General features: G+C 47.3%; 1 pseudogene; it reads left to right on the top strand.

Annotated features, from left to right (window-relative positions):
* The first annotated feature begins 8574 nt into the window (after positions 1-8574).
* Positions 8575-13185, top strand: LOC138995013 (ferritin light chain pseudogene; annotated as a pseudogene).
* Positions 13186-24406: the final 11221 nt, after the last annotated feature.

The raw sequence follows: 24406 nt of genomic DNA, 5'->3' as shown, positions 1-24406 counted from the left end.
TGGGTCTGACCGGTGCCTGTGGCTCTCGCATGGTATATGCCTCCAGGGCTGTAGGTGTAAACACAATGGATTTAAAACGGAATTCATAGCCCTGCCTGCCCAAGTGGCTCCATGGTTGAGCACGGACCTATGAACCAGGAGGTCACGGTTGGATTCCCGGTCAGGGCACATGCCCAGGTTGTGGGCTGGATCCCCAGTGTGGGGCGAGTAGGAGGCAGCCGGTCAATGATTCTCTCTCATCATTGATGTTTCTATTTCTCTCCCCCCCTCTCTGAAATCAATAAAAATATAGATTTTAAAAATAAAGTAAGATTGAATACATAAACTATCTCACTAATAATTTTTATATTGATTCCAGTTTGAAATGATAATAGTTGGATAGATTACATTAAATGTGATTAAAATTAATTTCACCTTTTTTTGGCTTTTTAAATGTAGCTATTAGACAATTTTTAATTACGTATATTGCTGCTGTTCTATTTCCGTGGGGCAGCACTGATGTAGGAGGCCAACTGCTCCCCTCACTCCTCCGGGCTATAATAAGAGTCCTGCTCATTAGAACATTCTAGTTAGGTATGGTTATCCCCCTGCTTTCTGAGAGAGGAAGCACAGGCAACATCAGAAAAACCGATTATGCCTACAGGGGGGACACGAAAGAGGCAAGTTTCTCCTCCCCCAGCTCGGTACCCCTACATGTTGACCCTTGGCCTTTTGCCAGGGATGGGTGGCATGGGGGATTAAAGACAGAACCGGAGTCATATAGGATTTCACCCTTGTCAGTACAAAGAAGCGCTAATAAACTGAACCCTGAGCTGGCAAGCAGGACAGGGAATTCGATAGCATTGAGCAGGCCCGGTCCTGTTCCGAGAAGAAAACAGTTCAGTCAGATTAATCTGAGTTGGGTTTCAGGCTCTGCCATCTCCAGCAACTGACTTAATCTCCATGAGCCTCAGTTTCCTCAATTATAAAAGGATATGGAGGGCTGTGTTAAAACGGCCTGGTAAAGAAAATAATGGCAAACACAGACATAGCACTTACCGTGTTCCTGGCACCGTTCGAAGTGCTTTACACATAACAATTAATGTAATCCTCATAATCACTCTCTGACGTAGGTATTTTTATTACTGTTATTGTTACAGAAGGAACAGGGGGTGTGGGAGAGTTAAGTGATGTGCGTGCAAAAGGCTGCACAGGCAGTGGTCTTAATCACTTTCCTTCACAGCATGCATCTATAATAATAAAAGTGTAACATGCTCATTAGACTGGACAGCCGAATGACCTTCCGGATGTCCTTCCGGATGAAGCCGGGGCTTCAAGGGCCGAGCCCCTTGCACGAATTTCGTGCACCGGGCCTCTAGTGTATAAATAAAGTGCCCAGCACAGGGTGGGCACATACATAAATGTTAGTTTGCCTCCCACATTTCCTCCCCTTGCTAAAGAATGACCTAAACTGTAAGAGCTGTACTGTGTCCCCCACCATCAGTGTTACCTTCCTATGATCATCAAAACACTTAGAATAAGGAAACACCACGGAGGACATGGGACTGAGTGCTTTGAGTGGCAGCTGCTTCCTTGCTAAGGCCCTGGTGTGCGTGTCCCTTTCAGCTGCACTCAGTCCAGCCACCGGCCACTTCCTGTGTCAGTCGTGCTCAACCTTGTTCTAGCTGCCAAAGCCTCCTCTGCTGGGGCTTTACAAGACAAAACGGGAATTGGGCAGTGGCGAGTTGAGCCTGGGGAAGAGTTGAGGGAGACAGCTGTTCTGGAAAACCATGCAGCCTCGGTGGCTTCCCAGTGATGTGAATGCTCCTTCGGTGCCCCTGTGACGTTGTGAGAATAACAACTTTTTTTAAAAAAATATATTTTATTGATTTTTTACAGAGAGGAAGGGAGAGAGACAGAGAGTTAGAAACATCGATGAGAGAGAAACATCGATTAGCTGCCTCCTGCACACCTCCTACTGGGGATGTGCCCGCAACCCAGGTACATGCCCTTGACCGGAATCGAACCTGGGACCCTTCAGTCCGCAGGCCGACGCTCTATCCACTGAGCCAAACCGGTTTCGGCGAGAATAACAACTTTAAGCTACACTTCAGAAATGATCATTGCTCCACGGTCATGTCTGTGGTCTCCCCTTCTCAAGAGGCCCTCTGCCCTTGATTCCAAGGTCTGACGGCCTGTCCTTTGGCCTGTGTCCTTGGAACACTCAACAAAGTAAGCTTCTAGGGTAGTGGGGTGGTAAGTAAAAATTTCTCTTTAAAGCAAACTTCCTCAGTTGCTGTTACAATGTTTGTGAAACAATAGCAAACAATTTGAAAACCAAATATCAGCAGTGCATTTAGTAGGGAGAAGTAGAACTAAGAACCAAATCACAAAAAGAGAGAATACTCTGGTGGCCCATTTCTTAGTGTTTCTTATGCTTAAAGCTTCCCTTGGCTGAGGACAGGCCCACAGATTTGAGATTTCCAAAGGGAGCTTTTCAGACGATCCACACCTATGTGTGGTGTGCAGTGGCGCTGAGGATTTATGCTTCCCGTGGAACCCAAGGTTTGGTTTTCAAACTTAACTCAGTTCCAGCGAGCATGCAGATGCCAAAAGTCTTCCTACTTTTCTCCCTGGCAGAAGCTTATCTAACCAGAGAATGGGTACTTATCTTGAGCATAACTGAAAATATCAACCACAAAACCAGAAGAGTGGCAATCTAAAGAGATTTCCAAGTAAAAAATATCTTAAGCCAAAACATGTCTTCATCCAAAAAAGCATATGTAAATCCACAATGTTCAACAAGAGAGTACTCTCAGGTTTTCCAGAGAAACATCACCCATGGAATGTATAAAGAAAGAGAAAGGATATATTTTAAGGAATTGGTTCATGTGACTGGGAACCCTGGCGAGGCTGAAGTCTGAAGGGCACACCAGCAAGCTAGAAACCCAGGGAAGAGTTGATGTTGCCACCTTGAGTTCGAACGAAGTCTGGAGATAGAACTTTTTCCTCGGGGAACCTCCATCTTCTTTCTTAAGGCCTTCAACTGATTGGGTGAGGCCCATCCACAAGATGGAAGGTGATCTGCTTTACCCAAAGTCTACTGGTTAAAGGCCAATTACATCTGAAAAATACCTTCTCAACAACATCTAGACTTGTGTCTGACCCAAAACTGGGGACCATGGCCTAGCCATGCTGATATGTAAAATTACTCACCACAAGCATGAATCAAGCCCAGCCCAAATATTGGTATGAAACTCTTCTGAAGGTTCTTTCTGAATATCCCTTTTCTATACCTATACTATTTCCAACGAATGCTAAGGCTTTAAAAAATAGTGATTGGGCCCAGCTGGCCTGGCTCATTGTTTGAGCATTGATTTATGAACAAAGAGGTCACGGTTCGATTCCCGGTCAGGGCATTAAAAAAAAAAAATAGTGATTGTTCTGTCACCCACAGAGACCTTTTGAGTGTGTTGACTAGGGTCAAATTGATAAAGTCAACAAATCTTATTCATGTACCTCTGTTAGCATAGCATTTAACTGACTACATATCTATACCTATTCCAGGAAATCTCAATCTCTCTCTCTCTCTCTCTCTCTCTCTCTCTCTCTCTTTTTCTCTCTCTCTCTCTCTTTCTCTCTCTCTCTCCTCCCCCCCCATATATATGACATTTGTCATCCTATTTTAGGGTGTTCACAGATCTCAAAGCCCATCCACCCATAGACACCAGGTTCAGAAGCCTTTAAAAATGTTTCCTGAGCCTCTACACAGCAGGCTCTAGGTGTCAGGGATGCAGAGATGAAGAACCATGGCCCATCCTCAAAAGCTCACAGCCTCGGGACCAGCAAGAACGTGGTGCAAAAGGGTCAGGGCAATTCACAGCACAGATGGGAGACTGGCCACCAAGGTGGCACTTCTGATCGGCCATCAGGGGGGACCTATGCTCATAGCTGTTTCTCCACGTTTGCATGGACCAGACTAAATAATCAGGAAGCTGTCACGCAGCTTCATGTTCACTTGAAACTTGGATCAAAAGGCACCGGGAAAATATAGGGACCGTCAAGACTGCATTGTCACTAACTGCTTGTCCACTCACATCTCACAGGGCAGATCCTGAATCGTGTCCTTACCCAGCCACACCACAGTGTGATTTTTTTATTTATTTATTTTTTTTTTAAATATATTTTATTGATTTTTTTACAGAGAGGAAGGGAGAGAGATAGAGAGTTAGAAACATCGATGAGAGAGAAACATCGACCAGCTGCCTCCTGCACATCTCCCACCGGGGATGTGCCCACAACCCAGGTACATGCCCTTGACCGGAATCGAACCTGGGACCTTTCAGTCCGCAGGCCGACGCTCTATCCACTGAGCCAAACCGGTTTCGGCCACAGTGTGATTTTTAAAAAAATATATATTTTTATTGATTTCAGAGAGGAAGGGAGAGAGAGATAAACATCAATGATGAGAGAGAATCATTGATCGGCTGCCTCCTACACGCCCCCTACTGGGGATCGAGCCCGCAACCCGAGCATTTGCCCCTGACCAGAATCAAACCTGGGACCCTTCAGTCCACAGGCTGACTCTCTATCCACTGAGCCAAACCAGCTGGGCCACAGTGTGATTTTGAGTGTTGTCCCCAACTGGCACATTTTCCAAGCTTCTTCTCATGCCTTCCCAGAAGTTCTGTGTGTCACCCAATATGCATTCAACAGAGTCCTTTTCTACGCAGGTCACCTAGGGTCTGTGTCTTTGCTTCCCTGCAGAGCTCTGACTGACAGAAGTCCCGCATCCTGTCCTGGACAATAACAGTATAAAAGTCTCCAGGCTCCTGTGTGGATAATTAGGAAACGGCCTATTCGTTCATGTGCAGTCTTCACGTCATCCAAGAAGGGAAGACCCTGAGAATGACCATGGCCTCCCAGTCAATAGTCACAACTGCATGGAGAGCCCAGGCTGGCCGCACTTTGGCCAACTCGGACCCGTGCTCACCTGAAGGTGGCAGCCCCGAGCAGGTGAGCCCATTTTACAGCTCACTGGCCGCTCTTCACTCCGCAGCTCAGTGGCCATCTATTTTGTGTGGAGGACCAACACAAAAAATTCTCTGGAGGGCGGGGGCAGGGGTGGGGCTAGAAGGGGTCAGTGGGCAAAACAAACAACAACAATGAAGACATATGTAATATTTTCAACAATAAAGATTAAAAAAAACTTCTCTGGCCCTGGCCAGTTTGCCTCAGTGGATAGAGCATCAGCCTGTGGACCAAAGGGTCCCAGGTTTAATTCCGGTCAAGGGCACGTACCTTAGTTACAGGCTCCTCCCCAGCCCGGATCCTGGTTGGGACATGTGCAGGAGGCAACCAATCGATGTTTCTCTCATATCAATATTTCTCTTTGTTTTTTCCTCTTTCTTCCATTCTCTCTAAAAATCAATGGAAAAATATCCTTGGATGAGGATTAAAAGAGAAATTCTCTGTAACTTGAAGAAAAGCATAAAAAAATGTCCCAACACCTGCACTGAGAAACCCTGATACCTTTTCCACTTTGAAATACACATTCTATATGTGATGGTCTTCACGTTGGTTATTGGTGAGCCGTAATAAGCAGCATTGGCTGGCCCTTCTGGACGGAATCCTGGCTCGCTGACCAGCCCTGCCTGCTCCTACATTTGGATCCCAGGATGGAATTCGGTGCCCCTTTTCTGAATGTTTTCTCATCCGTGGTTGCTGAATTGGTCTTATCTACTTATTTCCCTCTTCTTCCTCCCTCTCCTGCCTCCATGGCGCCCCTGCCCTCTGGATTGAGTTTGGCATTCTGGATTCTCAGCTAACCTCCTGGCCATGACCCCAGGTTCCCACAGACCCTTCTTATCCTCACATCTCCTTGATACAACTAGATTTTCCTGCTCCTCCCTATTTTCCTACTGTCCACCAATTCTTCGGCCCTAGTCAGGGATATAAGATGTTAGCACTTTAGGCAAAGCATACATTCCTGAGACGGATCCTGAGACAGGCTGGTGGCTACCAGCTGGAGTGGTGCCACCAAGTGGAAAATAGTAGAAACAGCTTAAGAGTCTCTCTGGCTTTGAAATTATGTGGTTGGAGCTTGATGATGCCACCTTATGTCAGATTTGCATCATTCTAACGCACACACTTTCATCTCCAAGGTGCTTTGAGCGGTCCAGGGCAGTCATCCTCTCATTCAGTCACAGTTTCATGTGTACCGACCCCACCAGGAACTGTTATAGCTCCGACAAGAGTGAGCCACACACAGTCTCTGTCTCCAGGGGGACACAGGAAAACACACATGGGGGAGGGAGAGTGACGAGTAGTCAGGGGTGGCTTCCCAGAGGAGGTGGCATCTTGGCTGAGATAAGAATGAGGAAGAGCTGGGGGTGGGAGGGGAAGATGGACGCTTTTCAGAGAAAGGAAACTTAGGCAAAACACCCAGCGGTAAGAGGCACCAGGCTGCAGGCAGGGAATTTGGGAGACTGCAAGCAATTCAGGACGCGTGGAACCAGAATCTGTGAGCGGAACTGGCAACAGATGAGTCTGAAGAGTTCGTAACGATAAGGCTAACACACGTGTAGGGTACTTGCTGTGCGTCGGGGACTGTTCTCATGTGTTCCGTGTTACCTCACTTTTACATGTGTTCCCTCACCAGAACCTTCTGAGGCAGGTACGATTGTCATTCCCATTTTACAGATGAGGAGCCTGAGGCATAGAGAAGTTCAATAACTGGCCTAAAGGTAGATCTGGGACCTTGAGCCAAGCGAACGAACTTGGGCTTTCATCTGAGAACAAGCGGAACTCTCCCAGGAGGCAGCGACCCGATCGAGTGCGCTTCGGGAAGATTAGAGGATGCCAGTGTGTTCTCCGATGCCAACGACAAGATTGAAACCAAGGGCGTTTGGGGTTAACGCTCGGAGCTGACACCAACAGACATCAGAGCCAGTCCCGGAAGCAAGCAGGGGATGGAAGTGGGGTCATCGCCAGGTTTCCAAGAACTGAGTGGGGAGCTGCCAGGATCCCGGCCGAGGCTTCCGGAGAAAGGGGCACAGGGAGGGCAGCCGGCTGGCTCAGGCTGCACCTTCAGGGCAGACGTGGCACCGGCCTGCTTGAGCCTCCCTGCCCGGTGCCAGACAGCGGCTTATCTTTTCAGACTGGCCTCTTACCTTTCCGGGCTTATCTTCTCCACCCTAGATCCTCGCCCAACTCCAACCGGTTACTTACACCCAGACACCAAAGGACCGAAGGAGCATTACAACGCATGGGCCTAGAATAAAACTGTATTCAATCGTGAATAAGAATAAACATTAAGATCAGAAGAAACCTAAGTAAGCATAGAAATCAGGCTTGGGTGGCGGGGGGAGAGGGGAGGATATTGAAACAGGGCAGTCATCCTCTCTTGACAGTGTTCAACTGTCAAGTTCTCCTACAGTTGCCATGGTTAAGCTCCAGTTTGCCGCTAAGCTTCCGGTCCCAGTGAGAAGGGAGGCCCGGACATTGACCTGTTGTTGTTGATGAAAAAGAGGAAGGGCACTCATTGGACAAGAGAACGTTGGTAGCCCTTGGCTAGTGAAGCTCACCTGGGTTTTCAAACTGGGCTGCTCTCCAATCCCTTCACACCCCCTCCACCTTCCCAACACCACACCTTTGTCTAGGACATGGGTCCTCCTCGCTCACAAGCAGATAGCTATCCATCAAAATCTGGCCCCATGTCAAAGTCCGGCACCCATGACGATGTCTGTCTCCTCCCTGATCGATGTCCTTCCCCCATCCGTTTCCCTGCCTCGTTTTCACTTCTTTCATAGCGCCCAGCGCATTCAGACGTATGTCATAATTCACCGTGTCTATGTGTCATCTTATTGCGGTGGGATAGCCTCATGGTTGGCAGTGGCAGCTCTGGGGTCAGTCTCCCTGGCTCCCACCTTTGCCATGCACTGGCTGCGTAACCTTTGGTGAGTCACTTCATCTAAGCTTCAGTTTTCTCGTCTGAAAGGTGGGAATTGTAAGAGGGTCATCCTTGCCTGGCTGGTGTAGCTCAGTGGTTGGGCATTGACCTATGAACCAGAAGGTCACGGTTTGATTCCCCATCAGGGCACATGCCCGGGTTTCGGGCTCGATCCCCAGTAGGGGGTGTGCAGGAGGCAGCTGATTGATGATTCTCTCTCATCACTGAAATTTCTCTCTCAGTGGAAATTTCTCTCTCTCCCTCTCCCTTCCTCCCTGAAATCAATGAAAATATAATTTAAAAAAATAAAACAAAGTGAAGCAGAAAAGTTGGGGATATAAAAGCTCCCAATTGCAACAACCTAGTACCAATCAGTAGACGACTACATCCATGTAACAAAAACACATTTTTTAAAAAGGAGCATCATCCTTGGTCTCAGCATGGTTCCTGGCACGTGGTGAAATGATCATCTCACCATCATTTCACTTCATCAGCATCTTCATAATCCTCACGTCCTCTCCCAGCACTGAGCTGCCCCATGCAGGAGCCACCCGTCACAGGGGGCCCTTTAAATTGAAACCAATGCTAATTGCATAGAACGTGAGTCAGTTTCTCAGGGGCTCTGGCTTCACTTCAAGTGCCACATGTGGCTCGTGCCTTCCATATCGGACAGCTCAGATAGACAGCGTTTCCCCTATCACAACAGCTCGACTGGCCGTGGTGAGTCCAGAGCAAGGATCAGCAAGTTTCTCCTGTAAAGTAATTATTTTACTAGATTTTGCAGCCACCTGGTCTCTATTACAAACACCAACTCCACCAAGGTAGCATGCGTGCCGCATAAATGAATAAGCGTGACTGTGTTCCAATAAGACTGTGTGTGGACACAAAATGGAACCTCCTATGATTTTCATGTGTTACAGAATATTATTCCTTTGGGTTTTTCAACCACTTAAAACAATGTAAAAGTCATTCTCACCATGCGAGCTGTACAAAAATAGCTGGTGGGCTGTCCTTTGCTGACCCGGCAGTCTGAGCTCCTTCTAGAGCAGTGGTTCTCAACCTTCCTAATGCCACGACCCTTTAATACAGTTCCTCATGTTGTGGTGGCCCCCAACCATAAAATTATTTTCGTTGCTACTTCATAATTTTGTAATTTGGCTACTGTTATGAGTTGTCATGTAAATATCTGATATGCAGGATGTATTTAGGCGACCCCTGTGAAAGGGTCGTTTGACCCCCAAAGGGGTCGCGACCCACAGGTTGAGAACCGCTGTTCTAGACAGATCTCCCATCGTATGCAGAGCTCTGCATCCTGGAATTCCTAGGATTAAAAGTGGCTGCTATGTAACAGGTTCCTGCTGCATGTTGGGGGAGAGTCATACATAATATATAGGCTCTGGATTGTCAGACCTCACAAGCTGTAGTCAGCAGAATAGTGCCCTCCAAAACATCTCCATTCTATTCCCCAGAACCCTGGCCGGGTAGCTCAGGGCTGGCTATTCTCTTTACGTGAAACACTGACCGTCTTCTTTCAAATTTCAACCTTCCACCCGCCTCCAAGAGTACCCACCATGCTCCCGCGTGCCCCATGTTTGTCACCATGACATATGATGTTTATTTTACTAGTTTGCTTGCTCTCTCTCTCTCTCTCTCTTTTGCAGGTGCGCGTGCGCACACACACGTAAGCTTCATGAGAGCAAGGTCTGTGTTTTGCTCACTGCTGTGCCTCCAATACCTAGGACAGTGTCTGGCACAGAAAAGGTGTAAAAAGAATCTTTGAATGAGTCCATGATGAATAAGTAAATACTAGAAAGAGTGTGAGCCAGAAGAACGTCATAAAATGTTGGCTTAAACTATAGCTATATGCCTCTCACTATGTGGCATGGTGTCTGGCTAACTACATTTGATTAACTAATTTGGTAGCCTTCGTTTGAAAACTCCAGAGTGGGAAAATGTACCTGAAGGCAAAGTTTATTTCCCAGCAGTCAAACTATAGGTAGCTTTAGTTGCATATATTTTTTCTGATTCTTATTAATAAAATGATATTTTGAGCCTGGCACCAATGTGCAAGTGGGGCTGTCTGATGGAAGCCGCACAGGATCCGCCCTGGGCGGTAACCAGCATGAGTAGGGCCCCTAACACTCCGGTGCAGGGGTCCTCAAACTACGGCCCGCGGGCCACATGCAAATACAAATATTTTATTTGTTCCCGTTTTGTTTTTTTACTTCAAAATAAGACATGTGCAGTGTGCATAGGAATTTGTTCATAGTTTTTTTTTTTTTAAACTATAGTCCGGCCCTCCAGCGGTCTGAGAGACAGTGAACTGGCCCCCTGTTTAAAAAGTTTGAGGACCCCTGCTCTAGGTGACTGAGGTGTGCTGATGAGTGAGCTTTGCAAGGTAACAGCCAGTCAGCAATGGAACCAGATTTCAAAATCAAGGTTGGTTCTGGAGCAAGGACAGCTCTGAACCATGTTGCTCCCTTCTAGAATGAACACGACTTACTAGTATTTCTAGAATATTCAGAGGAAAAGAGAAAGCTTATTTGAAAGGAGAAGAAAGAAAAGGAGGAGGAGGAGGAGGAATGAGAATCTCCTTGTCATCCAGTGCGGGAGCCCCCTGACGCGATAACAGACTTCAGCCCAGAGATTTCCATAAAACAATCCCCCGGAAAGCCATTAGGCTTCCAAGACTCCGTAATCACGCAGGCATTTAAAAAACCCCGTGGGTCCTCTCTGCCTGGTCCCGACATCAATCTGACTAATGTGAAATTGATTGCAAAATTGGCTGGCTCCTGAGAGAATCCTTTCTTTCCTTTTGATCAATCAACTGTTCACTGAAACCCTAAACATGATGGGCACCGTAGGACTTGATCGAGGAGCTGAAAGTGTGTTTCCTTAGAACCGATGGAATGAATACTATATATATATTTAAATGAATGAAGTGTAGCTCTCCTGCCTTGGCAAGAACAATTAGACTCTCTCCTCCTCTATTCCCCACAACCTCTTGTCTCCCAAACCTGACTGCAAAACAAAGTCTCTACCTCGGTGGTTCAGGCATCACCACTTTGCAAACACGGGGAGGGAATAAGTGAGTTTAGAACAGCGGTTCCCAACGTGGGGCACACGCCCCACAGGGGGGCAATTTCATTTTTAAGGGGGGCAATTCGAGAATGAGTTATTAGCAGTGAATTTTTTTGCATTTCTTCTGGTTCTAGGGGCCTCATATACAGTTTAGAATATATATTGTGACATATTTATGCATTCCAGGTCTCTACTATATGTTTTGAAACTTTATTTGCTATTTTTTCATATCACTTCATATTATTTTTAATTTTTAAAATTTAAAAAAAATTTTTTTTAAATTTTATTGTTTAAGGTATTACAAATAGTAGTACATATGTCTCTTTTATTTTTTTCCCCACTGACCTCCCCCCGGCCTCCATTTCTTAGTGATTTCTTCCTCGGTACTTCAACTGTCCTTTCATTTTTTTTATTTTTTCTCTTTCATGGATGCCATGCTCTTTGGAAGCTTGTTTAGACCAAGTTAATGGCCTTTTAGGCTTCCTCCATGTGAACAGGAGTCCACTTTTTGAATAATAAGAATTATATGTCACGGGGCGGGGGAGGGGGGCAACATCAGGATTTTAGAGATGCTTAGGTGGGGCACGGCCAAAAAAAGGTTGGGAACCACTGGTTTAGAAAGTCCTCTTTCCAGAGTAGGGTGGAAATAAAAAGGGATCACTAAAAGAGAAATATTTTTAGAAGGCTTAACTCGCTAGGAATAACAGATGCCTTCTCCTTTTCACCTTGCCCTCTCTCTTTTGCAAAGCAAACCTACTCTTGTATTATTACAACACAACCCAAGGATTCAGAGTAACTCCGAGGTCTAAGATAATTCCTTGCACAGCAACAGCTGGTCTAGAGATCATTTGACTCGTCATGGAAGTGAAGTCAGTTACGGCCTCCCACTCTCCACCTCTGTTGAGCTTGACTGAATCCTAGACAAATAGTCCTGTGTGCACAAACTTGTGCTGTTCTTTTCAGGATTTTGCCAAGATAATTTGCTGGGTGAAATCACCTGATTTCAGGTTGCTCTTTGAGTCCTTGGTAGAACATACATCTGTGATGCCTTCGTATACTTCTAAAGGTATTCCTTTAGACTGCTGATTTGTTAGTGCTTTGCTCTCAAGCACTAACACTCATTTGGTAGAAAATGAATGTATTTTAAAGCGAATGGAGCAAATATAACTTTGACTTGAACCATGAAATTTAACACTGTCCAGTGAATCGCCACATTGATTTTCCTGACGAATATAGGGATTTTGAGTTAGTTTGTATGGCCCCCAGGATTTGAGACAGAACAGATCCAGGGATGTCCCTGTTTCTTTAAAAAAAATTTTTTTTTTTTTTATTTCAGAGAGGAAGGGAGAGGGAGAGAGATAGAAACATCAATGATGAGAGAGGGTCATTGATGGGCTGCCTCCTGCACGCCCCACACTGGGAATCCGAGCCTGCAACCTGGGCATGTGCCCCGACTGGGAATCGAACTGTGACCTCCTGGTTAATAGGTTGATGCTCAACCACAGAGCCACGCTGGCCGGGCAGGATGCCCCTTTTCCCGCCTCCAACCACACCCCAACCTCTTCTCCAGGTGTCTCCTTCAGAACCCTCTCAGCCGTCCTCGGCCTCCAAGACTGGCTAACACCATTTTTTGAGCTTAACTCCTTATTGCCGAGCAACATGAGCTCCCAAATTCACCCGAATTATTCCACTGCGGTGGAGGCCCCATCAACGGCCTGGTCACCCGGCACCTGCAGGCCTCCTACCCCTACCTCTCTCAGGGCTTCTCTTTCCACCTCGAATTGGAGGGCTTGGGCCTCTTCTTCCGAGAGTCGGCGGAGGAGAAGCTGGAGGGCGCTGAGCATCTCGAAGATGCAAAGCCAGCGTGTGGCCGCATTCTCTCCCAGGACACTCAGAAGCCTCCCCCAGGCGAGCGGGTAAAACTCAGGGCGCCAGGGAAGCCGCGCGGTCCTGGAGAAGAACCTGAGCCAGGCCCCTTTGCACCTGCAGGCTCTGCCCACGCAGACCCGCAGCTCTGTGACTTCCTGGAGAGCCAGGACCTGGGTGAGCAGGTGAAACGCATCAAGAAGATGGGCGACCCCCTGACGACTCACCTCCACAGGCTGGTCCGCCCCCAGGCTGCGTGCTTCGCGGGCAAGTATCTCTTCCAAAGGCTCCCCCTCAAGCACAACTAGGAGCCTCTGGAGCCCAGAGGCCTTTGAGGGGCCCCTCGGTTTCCCCCTGGTGTCTGGCTTCTGCCTGAGCCTCTCTCTGCAACCACGAGGCAGCCTTTTAACCTCCTGGGAGCCCTCTCCCCGGCCTTGGACCAAATGGAAACCATAAAGCTTCCTGCAGCAAAAAAGAGAGAAAGCTTTGGCTCTCTTAATATTGGAAATAAAACAGTATTTAAGACAAAAGCGTGTTCGGAATAAGGAGAGATACTGGACAGTGATAAAAGAGCAACATCCTGGGAAAATGAAAAACTCTACCTGTAACACCCAACCACGTGGCCTGAAGATACTTGAAGCCGTGGGACAAAGACCCGGATCAATAACCTCCCCAGAAGGAGGCCAGATCCACACGGGGAAGCCAGACCCACCCCTGGAGGACCCAGAGGAAGACTTGGGCCGATGGGAAGGCATGTCCTTGTTCAGGGCCGTCACCCAGGTAACTGGTGTCCCCTCAGTAAGTCTATGCTTTTAACTCGTAAAAGATACAAAGTTTTATACTTCGTCTGATTTTGTTCTTGCCCTGTTTCTGAAATACCTATGGTATTTGCTACAAGTTTTGAGTAGATGCTCCCATTAGGCTTAAGGGAGTTTCTTTCTATTCCCAGCTGGCTGAGGAATTTTGTCGAAAATGAATGTGCAATTTGTCGATCCACGCATATGTTAAATTGCACTGAATGTATTACTTTTCAAATGTTAAGCCATCAAATACACCCAATGTAGACGTCATGATTTTTAAAAGACATTTTAAAACGCCTTAGTTACTTATTTAAGCACAGCGGGGAGCTCCGTGTGTTGGTTTCGCATGTTGGTGTTCTGTGGTTTTTCTCTGATGAGCTGATCCAGAAACCCTGATGGGGAGCGGCGCGGCAGCCACCTGACTTCCTGCTCGGCTGACCGTTCATCACAGGACCGGAGGCGGCCCTGCCCGCTGCCAGCCTTCTCACTATGTGTGACAGCAGGCAGCCGGAGACCAGGCAGCCCCGGGGCACGGCCGTCCAAGTGGCCCAGCCCTCCGGCCCTCCTGCACACACACACACACACACACACACACACACACACGCACGGGGTGTCCGGCGCAGGAAATAGCCTTCTGCCGGCATCCTCAGGAAGCACACCTCATCATTTGAAAAGCAGCCACAGAAATGACAGCTGACTCCTTACCTTTCCAAAAACCGAGCCCCGGAGAAGAGCAGAGTGGATCTGACTGCATGCTGCGAGTTGGGAAACTCCCCGGGCTTAACGGTGTTCAGCCGAAGTGAAGATGCTAAACTCTATAGAGCTACGTATAACATAAGATACATATGAAGATATTAATGGTTTTAGGAAGATGAGCAAAAATCTAAACGTTACCAATGGACAGCAGAGTGCTGAGACTAAGGCAACATGCATTTCCTTCTCCAAGTGTTCCTTTTCTTGGTGACGGGTTTTTTAACTGAACAAGTAATACATGCCCGTGTTTAAAACAGGAAACAGTGACAGATTATACAAATGAAGCGTAAGCTGGGACCTCTGCAACAGTGTCAACAATTAAAAAAAACAAAAACAAAAAACGAAGAGTAAACTCCCTCCCTCCCCATCCCCCCTAATCTCCAAGCCTTTGGGAACGACAAGAAACCTGGAAATTACTGTTTCCAGTTTATGTCCCTTTTTTCAGAATCAACAAATGCACATTCAAGAGAGACAGGGCACTTGGTCCTGGCTGGTGTGGCTCAGTTGGTTGGGTGTCATTTAGTGCGCCTGGGGGTTGCCAGTTGGATTCCGGTCGGGGCACATGACCGGGTTGTGAGTTTGATCCCATTGTGGGGCGTGCAGGAGGCAGCTGATCAATGATTCTCTCTCATCATTGATGTTTCTCTCTCTCTCCCCCTCTCCCTTCTCTGAAATCAATAAAAATATATATATTAAAAAATATTATTAAAGAAAATAGCCTTACATTTTAGTGTCTTTAGCAGCACTTTTTCCTGCTTTTTAAACAAAAGGCCCTGTGCTTCCATTTTGCACAAGACCCTGCTTTTCCATGTTTACCTGCAAATGATGTTGCGGCCCTGGTTGGAAGCTTTGTTGGGCCGTAAAGACCCACAGGCTCCACCCAACATGCCTGGGCAGAGACGGCACGAAGGTACTTGGGAGTTTGGCTGTGTCCGCTAGCAGGTGGGCAGGAAAGGTGTGGACACGGAGCCTAGCGCCTGCTCCTCACCCGCAGGTGGCAGTGGGGGAGGCGAGGAGCCCGTGCTCACGGAGTGGAGTGCCGGAGGCTGCAGGAGTCAAGGCTGGACCCATGTTGAAGGGGCGCCACCACCTCCAGGGCAGCAGAAGCGAGAGGCTGTGGACGGGCACTGGGGGAAGCAGCTGAGAAGGAGCCACAAAAGGTCGCCCACATCAGGAGCTACTAGGCCACCGATGGGGCCCGTGAGAGTGTCTTTTGGAGACAGTTGGAGAGCAGCCCTAATGGGAGAGTGTGAGGCAAGAAAGGGCTACAAGGGTGTCACGGATGAAGACCTCTCCCCTCGCCTGCTCACCCCACCTCCCAGCCCTGATTCAGGAGACGGAGATGGAGGGGGAAGGAGGCGGCGGGGAAAGAGGGAACGGAAGCTCAAAGGCACTGAATTGGCTTTGAGAAGGAAGTCTCCTAGTCTCCAGAAGGACTTGAAAATGTATGGGATCGGCCCGTACCTTAATTTCTGTAACTCTGATTATAGGAAAGTAAGCAGCCTCCTGTTAGCCCCTCCACTGAGTTCATGTAAGAAACCAATTTAAAAAAAAAAAGATAAAAAAGGAAACCAAAACATACACACATTTTCTGATAGAAATAGACCTTATGCTATTTCTTTTCATATAACAACCTAGCTCAGCGATGGTTCTGTGTCAGTACCAATGATGCTGCCTCACTCCTTCAGTGACTGGGTAGTATTGCATAGAGGCACCACAATGAATGTAACCTGTCTTCCGCCGATGGCATTTTGTGCTTCAGTCTTTTGCTGTGGGCGTGTTAGTTTTCAAATCAGAAAAAAAAAAAAAAATGCATTGACTTCCTTTTAAGTACACATCCCTGAGAGAAAATAAAAAGGAACTACATTTTTCTGATTCCTTGATTTGTTTGTAAAAAGCAGCAAGGCTAATTTGTATAGTGGACTCTTCATTGCTTCTAGTGTCCGCCTCTGCCCCCCCGCCCCCCCACCGGATTGTAGTAATCTAGCATTTGATGGTAAAACATACATATCTCTGTAGTAACTGAGACTTGAGTGTGGTAGTCACCACTCCGTCACTGATTAGCCTGATGACCTTGGGTAGGTTGTTTAAGTTTTTAGAGCTTCCATTCCTTTGTCCACAAAATGAGGTTAATAATTCTTACCCGGGAGTGTTATAAAGAGTAGAGATAATCTTTGGAAAATATGGAGCATATAGGACGTGCTCAGTCAAAATGCTTTTACTATTGAGGTTTTTGTTTGTGTGTGAATGTGTCTGAGTGCAGCAAATTGTTAACTTTTGGGTTGCTTCTCCACCATTCAACACTCACTATGCATCTTGATATGCACAATGATATAGTCGCAAGGAAGGCAAATATACTTTACTATTGAGCTAAGCAAAGGATGCTGAAGAGGAAGGTACGCGATGTTTAAAGGCAATGGAGTTCAAAGGCAAGAAAGGTATTCTTCTCTATTAATATCGATCATTTGTTCTCAAACTGTGCTTCAAGGACGCCTGGGGCTACCCAAGAATCTCTTGGGACATCCGTGAAGACGAAACTATTTTCAAAATAATACTAAGATGTGATTGGCACAGGGGGGTTTTCTGAAGCCTGTATGATGTGTGACATCAGACCGAACACAGAAGCAGCCATGAGAATCCAGCTGTCTTCTGCTAAGCCAGACACCGAAGAGATCTGAAGAAGATGTTAAACAGTGCCTTGCCCCAGGAGCCACTAATACTGTATAGTTCCTGGACATTCAGTGATAGTACTAATTCTATTTGGACAACATTGTTTTTCAAGAGAGGCAAAGAAAAGAAAAGACATATGATCAGTAAATGGAAAGATAAGTTGGAAAATAAAGATACTTTGCGTGTGGTTTTTTTAAAATGATTGTTTCTGTGAGCCAGTCGGTTGTCATATATTTCATGAGCCCCTATTATGTGGTCAAGCGTCATTCGAGATGCTGGGAGAAGACACAAGAGACCCTGCCCTCATGGGGTTTACCTTCTAGATCAGTGGTTCTCAACCTTCCTAATGCCGTGACCCTTTAATACAGTTCCTCATGTTGTGGTGACCCCCAACCATAAATTTATTTTCGTTGCTACTTCATAACTATAATTTTGCTACTGTTATGAATCGTCATGTAAATATCTGATAGGCAGGATGTATTTTCATTGTTACAAATTGAACATAATTAAAGCATAGTGATTAATCACAAAAACAATATGTAATTTTATATTCAATATGTGTTTTCCGATGGTCTTAGGTGACCCCTGTGAAAGGGTCGTTCGACCCCCAAAGGTTGAGAACCGCTGTTCTAGATGGAGGAAACAGACAGTAAACACATAAATAAACAGATGATATAGTTTCACATTGTGATAACTACTCTGAACGAAATGCATAGGCTCATTTGATAAGAATCTCTGGGGGTAGCCCGGCCAGTATGGCTCAGTTGTTGAGCATCGTCCCATGTACCAAGAGGTCACTGGTTTGAGGCCTGGTCAGGGCACATGCCCAGATTGTGGGCTTGATCCCCAGTAGGGGGTGTGCAGGAGGCAGCCCATTGATGTTTCTCTATCATATATGTTTCTTTTCTTCTCCCTTCTTCTCTCTCTCTTTAAAAAAAAAAAAAAAAGAAAGAAAGAAAGAAAGAATCCCTGGGGGTAGAAGGAATTTGTCTATATGATCATCAGAAATTACATACCTAGGTCAAGAGGATAGAAGAATCTATACTATGTTCATGGATTAGAATGAAAGAAGAATGGAAAATAACAGCCTGCCATTCAAATACTCAGTGCATAAAATGGTACAAAATAAGTTATTTCTGTCCTTGGTTTGGGATAAATCTCTTTTTAAAAAACAATACCGACCCTCCCCCCAAAGAACATACAAACAAAAAAACAACCCCACCAGATTCCCTGGGAGTTGCCAAAGCAGGATTCTTTGAAGAGCACAGGAAAAAGATCCTATCAGAAATGTTAGGGGAAGTGTTGATGTGCTCTGGGAGGAAAGTCAGAGGCAGGCAGAACATTCCAGCGAGCGAGGTCAGACGTGGGTCATCTGTAGATAGTTAGTGGCTTAGATGCCCACGTGTGGGAACAGATCCCTGGGAGAAAGCAGAGAGAGAACAGAGGGCCTAGGAAACAGCCACGTCAGATATTTTAAGACATGTCTCGTCCACTTGTTATCTCTCCCAAAGGCTCTTCTGAAAGGACCTCTGGAGCCAAACTTCCATTAAAAATTAGAACCCCACCGACCTCAGAGAAATAATAAAAAAATCTAAATCACACACCCTTCAGCTCGGCAGCCCTGCAAACCCTCAGTCGTATTTTTGGAAAACGCCAGCTTTTTATCCCTCACATGTATTTGCAATTGATAAAGAAAGTAGGAAATCATGTCGATAACAGGCACCAAAATAAACTGGCGCAATCGGTGTTATCCAATGAGCGTTTGCCAGTCTGCGTTTCTGTTTATAACAGAGGTTCTCACTCATCAGCGACACGTGACTGGCTGGGGGCTGCTGCAGCCACTCCAGCCGGCCTCCCTTCTGACGGTGTTCCCGAAATTAAAGGAATACTCAAAACACCAACCCAGGACGTTTCTCTCCAGTGCTCCAGCGACTGGCACATCCTCCGTGACCTCTGCCCTGGCATCAGCTGCCACCTCTTCACCAACGTCTCTCTCAAGGCCCCCATCCACCTTACGCCCAGGATATAGATATCTACCAACTGTCACATTAATGTAAGATGGGAGAACACAAACATGATCGTTTCAATAAAAGCATGTTGGTGTTGTCCCAATGGGCCACAGTCCTGACTGTAATGAGGCATCATCCTCAAAGATCATACCCAATGAGGCAGGTCCTGCGTGTGTGAGACATTTCTGGGGACTTTATAATTACTGGGGAAGGCTTTGAAGGTAGAGGCGAGAGCCAGCGAAATGTGGGTAACCAATGGCACAACCACATTCCACGAGGAAGCCTGTGAGGCCCGAGGAAGCCCAGGTGCCATGGCTGCCAGTCTCCATGCTGACCTGTCTCTCCTTAGTCCCGTGTCTAATACAACACCGAGTCCCACAGCTTCTACCTCCATCCCCCAGTTGTCCCTGAAGTTCAAATCTAATCGTCTCTAACCTGGTGCACCAGCCTCCCACCTGCTCTCGGCCTCTGCTTCCCCATCCGTCCCCTGCAGCCTCCACTTCTGCTGCCACCTGAGCTTTCCAGGATGCAGTCTGGCTTGGTGGGTCAGCTTACCCGCGCACACAACTCCGGTGCGCTAAGGAAGTGTATGTTGCTTAGCTTGGAGCCAATTGGGCCTTTCTCTGGACCTCTGTGTATTACCCGAGACCGTCCAGGGAGGCCCAGGGCAGGAGGGAAGGGAAGAAGGCCAGCCACATCAAGCCCAAAGAGCCTACAGCACAAACGCTCAGCCAGAAATGTTAACATCAGGAGGGACCAGGCAGAAGAGAGGCAACTTACAAAAATAACACACACACTTCCTATTTTAAAAACATTTGGCAAAACAGTCCTCACCCCTTTCGTTCATCATACACTGTTTTCCAGCTGGTACATAGACAATTTCAGCAGGTGCAGTGGTTTCTACTACAGACTCACAGAATTTTATGGTAGGAAGTCATCGTTCCGTCCAGCTTTTCCCAAAGTCCGTTCTATGAAGTGCTCGGGGCGGATCACACCTGTAGGAAAGGCCACCAGGCTCGCCCAGTGTTGGTTGTACTAACTGCAGCACCGCAGTGTGCACACCAGAGGCGCAGGGGCGTCCCAGTGACAGGCTGTGGGCAGGGGCTTCGGGAAGCTTTGGGTCTGTGCTCAGAGATTCGAAGGTGGGAAGGGAAGGAGAAGCAGAAATCAGGTCCGGCCGGATCTGGTCAGGAAGCAGGTGTTTTAAAAACTGGGTATCTCACACCTTGGTTTAGGAGGCAGGAGGAACGGAGTGAGCCGGGGAAGTCACCCAGCGTTGGTCATTCTGCAGCGGCGGTGCGGCCTTGAGAACAGCACTGTTTTCCCCTGGCCTCGCCCAGGCCTCGCTTCAGACTGTCCAGTGGGGACATCACAGAGCAGGGCTCATTTCCACGTTCTCAGCCCCCACAAGTAGTCTGGGGGGGTTCCTGGAAGGAAGGGATCTACATAAGCTTGGAAAACTCCTGTTAGACAACCTCCAATATGCACCCGCTGGGCTTTCTGGCACTTTTTTTTTTTTTCTGTTTCCCCCCAGCACGTTTAGCATGCCAAAGTGAATAGAAATTTCCCGAGACACCTTTGATTCATTTTCAACACAGTTGCCTTCGTGATTCTGTTCAACTGTAAGTCAAAATGCCCAGTGGTTTCGCCTCCCTCCCCACCTCCCTCAGCATATCATCTGACCTCTCTTCCTATTTATTGTGCCCCCTCCTCCAGCCACCCTGGCCTCCTCCGTGTTCCCCGACGTGGCTGCACAGCCTGTCCCCTTCTCTCCTTCAGTCTTTGTCCAAACGAAATCTCCCGGTGAGCTCTTCCCTGCCCACTCTCTATAAAATCTCCCCTCCCCAATACTTCCAAATGCCCTTCCACAGCTTGATTTGTCTCCCGGCCACCCACCGACATGGAAGATACCGTTCAGTTTATTTATTTTTGTGTTTATGGTGCTCTGCCCATGTGGGCAGGCATTTTTATTGACGGTGCATCTGATGAAAGAGAAATGGTCAAATGAATGCATGTGAACCCCCTCCCGAACCTCTCCTTTGGCAGAGGAAGTGGTGAGGCCTCTAGGGCAGGGGTCCTCAAACTACGGCCCGCGGGCCACATGCAAATACAAATATTGTATTTGTTCCCGTTTTGTTTTTTTACTTCAAAATAAGATATGTGCAGTGTGCATAGGAATTTGTTCATAGTTTTTTTTTTAAACTATAGTTCGGCCCTCCAACGGTCTGAGGGACAGTGAACCGGCCCCCTGTTTAAAAAGTTTGAGGACCCCTGCTCTAGGGTTTTCCATGTGTAGACAGTAAAGAAGTTTGGGGAGGACGCCTGGGGAGCCTTGGGGCTCTAGAATCAGCTCTGTCTTCTTCAAGCCTGACTTTCCTTCAAGGCCCACCCATCGGCCTGGAACTAAAACACTGCGCATCACTAGATGGCGCTGTTCACCAAGAATCGTGGGGCTCTTAGCGCTCTCTGGGATCTGCCAGTGGTTCTCAACCTTCCTAATGCCGCGACCCTTTAATACAGTTCCTCATGTTGTGGTGACCCCCAATTTCATTGTTACAAATTGAATATAATTAAAGCATAGCGATTAATCACAAAACAATATGTAATTATATATGTGTTTTCCGATGGTCTTAGGCAACCCCTGTGAAAGGGTCGTTCGACCCCCAAAGGGGTCGCGACCCACAGGTTGAGAACCGCTTCCTAGACTCAAGAAACCCAGAGCCAGTACAGAACCACTTATCAACTAGCCGGACCCGCCATGAGCTCAGGTTAACCCTTTGCTTGGGAACAAAAGATGTTTTTAAATACTTCTAATAATACCCTGGCAAACATAAGCAAAGCTTCAATCCCGCCTCCACTCCCACCCCACCCCCATACATACCCTCCCCCCATCCCCCGTGTAAAGCTGCAGGGCTCCATAACCTGCCCTTGCACTTGGCCTGTGGCCGGCCCTCTTGGCACAATGCTCCCCATCCCTGGCCTCTCTGTCCCTGTACAGTTTGAAGTACAGGTTAAGATGCCAATTCTATTTCTAGCCTTGAGCCACAACAGGCCCAGAGGCAGCGCGGAATGGTGACCTTGTACTTGGGGACTGAGTAGGAGCTACATCTCCATCACACACTGCCCTGGCCCTTTAGCAACTTACCCAACATCTCTCCAACTCGTCCATGCGGCTGCGTGGTGGGGATAAAACCCGCGGGAGCGGACAGATGTACTGAGCATGAAATAAGAAGATGGACGAGGCTTCCAGCCACGCTTTCTGTAAAACTCCCTTTTCCACGGTCAGACCCGTTACACTCTGAAAGTTAAGTCAGGGTGACTGGCTGACCCACTGAATCCTTTCCTGCAATCTCGGCCGGTCTTGAGATGGCCCAGAGAACCAAAACCCCATCGCTGAACAAACCTCTCTACGCTGTCTTGCACACTAAGTGGGCCTTAGCTCAGCGGTTCTCAACCCGTGGGTCGTGACCCCTTTGGCGGTCGAACGACCCTTTCACAGGGGTCGCCTAAGACCATCCTGCCTATCAGATATTTACATGATGATTCATAACAGTAGCAACATTACAGTTATGAAGTAGCAACGAAAATAATTTTCTGGTTGGGTCACAACATGAGGAACTATATTTAAAGGGCCAGAAGGTTGAGAACCACTGCCTTAGCTCAAGGCGTGTCCGCAAGTGCACACACAGCGAAAGCTACCGTCATCATGAACATCAGCCGATCAGCAAGTATTTATGGAGATCTTATGATCTACCTTGGGAGGGTTAGGAAGATTACTCTGGAAACAAAAATAAGACAGATGTGGGGGGAAAATGAAGGCAAAGACACGAGTTCACTTCTCCAGTGAAATGTCATCATTTCTGACTCGTGAGAAGAAATACATAACTCAAGGACTATGAGAATGGTTGTTGGTTTTGCTCTCTGCCCGCCCCCCGCCCCCCCACCTCCTTTTAAATCAATAAAACCAGGAAAAATGGTCCTACGTTGGGAACCTTTGCACGTAATAGGACTGTTCCTTCCCTGCACATGTTCTCCCACACAGACTGTGCCTGTGATTAGGAACAAAGAGTTCCAATGTGCCTGCTGCTCAGCCATACCGCTGGCCCTGGACTTCCTGTTTGCCAATCTGATAGGGTCACCTGCTCTCCCAGCAGTCACCCCACAGTCACCCTCTCCCCTCCTACTGCAGACTGACTCTGTGAACTTCCTTCACGTTGTGACACCCTCCCTGGCCCCTGGCCCCTGGCCTCAAGGCTTACCTATTCTGTACTGTCCCCCGGCCCTTCCTCCCCACACTCTTCTCCCAAAGGCCTGCCACACACGTGTCCATTAGGGTTCGGCTCTTTCTCAGCACAAGTTCTGAGTGTTGAAACACATCAGAAAAGCACAAGGAGATTATTTCCTGGGACCTGATTCTATAAAAATAGATTTTATAAAAAGAAGATGAGGATCGGAGTGCTATTTGCTCACCTAGTAGTTACTCTAATTATAGGCAGTTGGGTGTGATGGGCAACCATACTGGGTGACATGAGGGTTGCGTCAGACAGGATGTCTCCTCCCCAACTTCCCCTGGTAATGCCCCGCGCATGCCCCAATCGGCATTTTTGTTCTGCAAATAGGACGCCTCCCCCTGAGCTGAATTGGGGGCCCCTGGTTACTTTGCATTTCCCAGGAGGTTTGAGTCCCATAGCCCAGCTTTACTCCCCCAAGATTTTGCTGACTTGCTGTTTCTCTAGGAATAATGGACATTTTGTCTGGGGAAAAAAATAGAAATTCCAAATTCTCATTTGGTAAAAGGAGAAAAAGACGTATTCCCATTGCAGACTTTTCCTGTAAAGTGTTGCGTTCACGTCCTCCCCCCAATATCTTTTGCTCCTGCTATTTAGCGGTGAAATTTCTGTCCCAGCAATGTGGAAGGATTAGGATGCTGTAAATCCAACATTCAAATTAGGAGTTTCCACTCCCACGGGACCTAGAATTAGGCCTAGGATTTAAAGACCAAAAGCTGAGCCTGACATTAAATGCATTCAGCACCTCTGAATTTAGTTGTAGCCTTTCCCTTGGCTTTTTATATGAATGGGCATCTGGGAATTTTTGTTTGAGGGTGGAGCCCCTCAAAGAGGCTGCTTACGCCTTTAGCGGAGGTCACACACTGGCCCTCCACAAACCACATCCAGCCGGCTGATGTATTTAGTTTGGTCCACATGGTGGCTTTTTAAAATAAGAATCAGTTGTCAACATTTTAAATTTTTACATAAAACAATAGTTTTATAAAAAATAAACATAGATTTGTATAA

This window comes from Myotis yumanensis, unplaced genomic scaffold (assembly GCF_028538775.1).
Source record: "Myotis yumanensis isolate MYYU_CA2020_CCGP unplaced genomic scaffold, mMyoYum1.0.hap1 SCAF_16, whole genome shotgun sequence".
Taxonomy (NCBI): domain Eukaryota; kingdom Metazoa; phylum Chordata; class Mammalia; order Chiroptera; family Vespertilionidae; genus Myotis; species Myotis yumanensis.
This window is presented reverse-complemented; position numbering and strand designations above follow the sequence as displayed.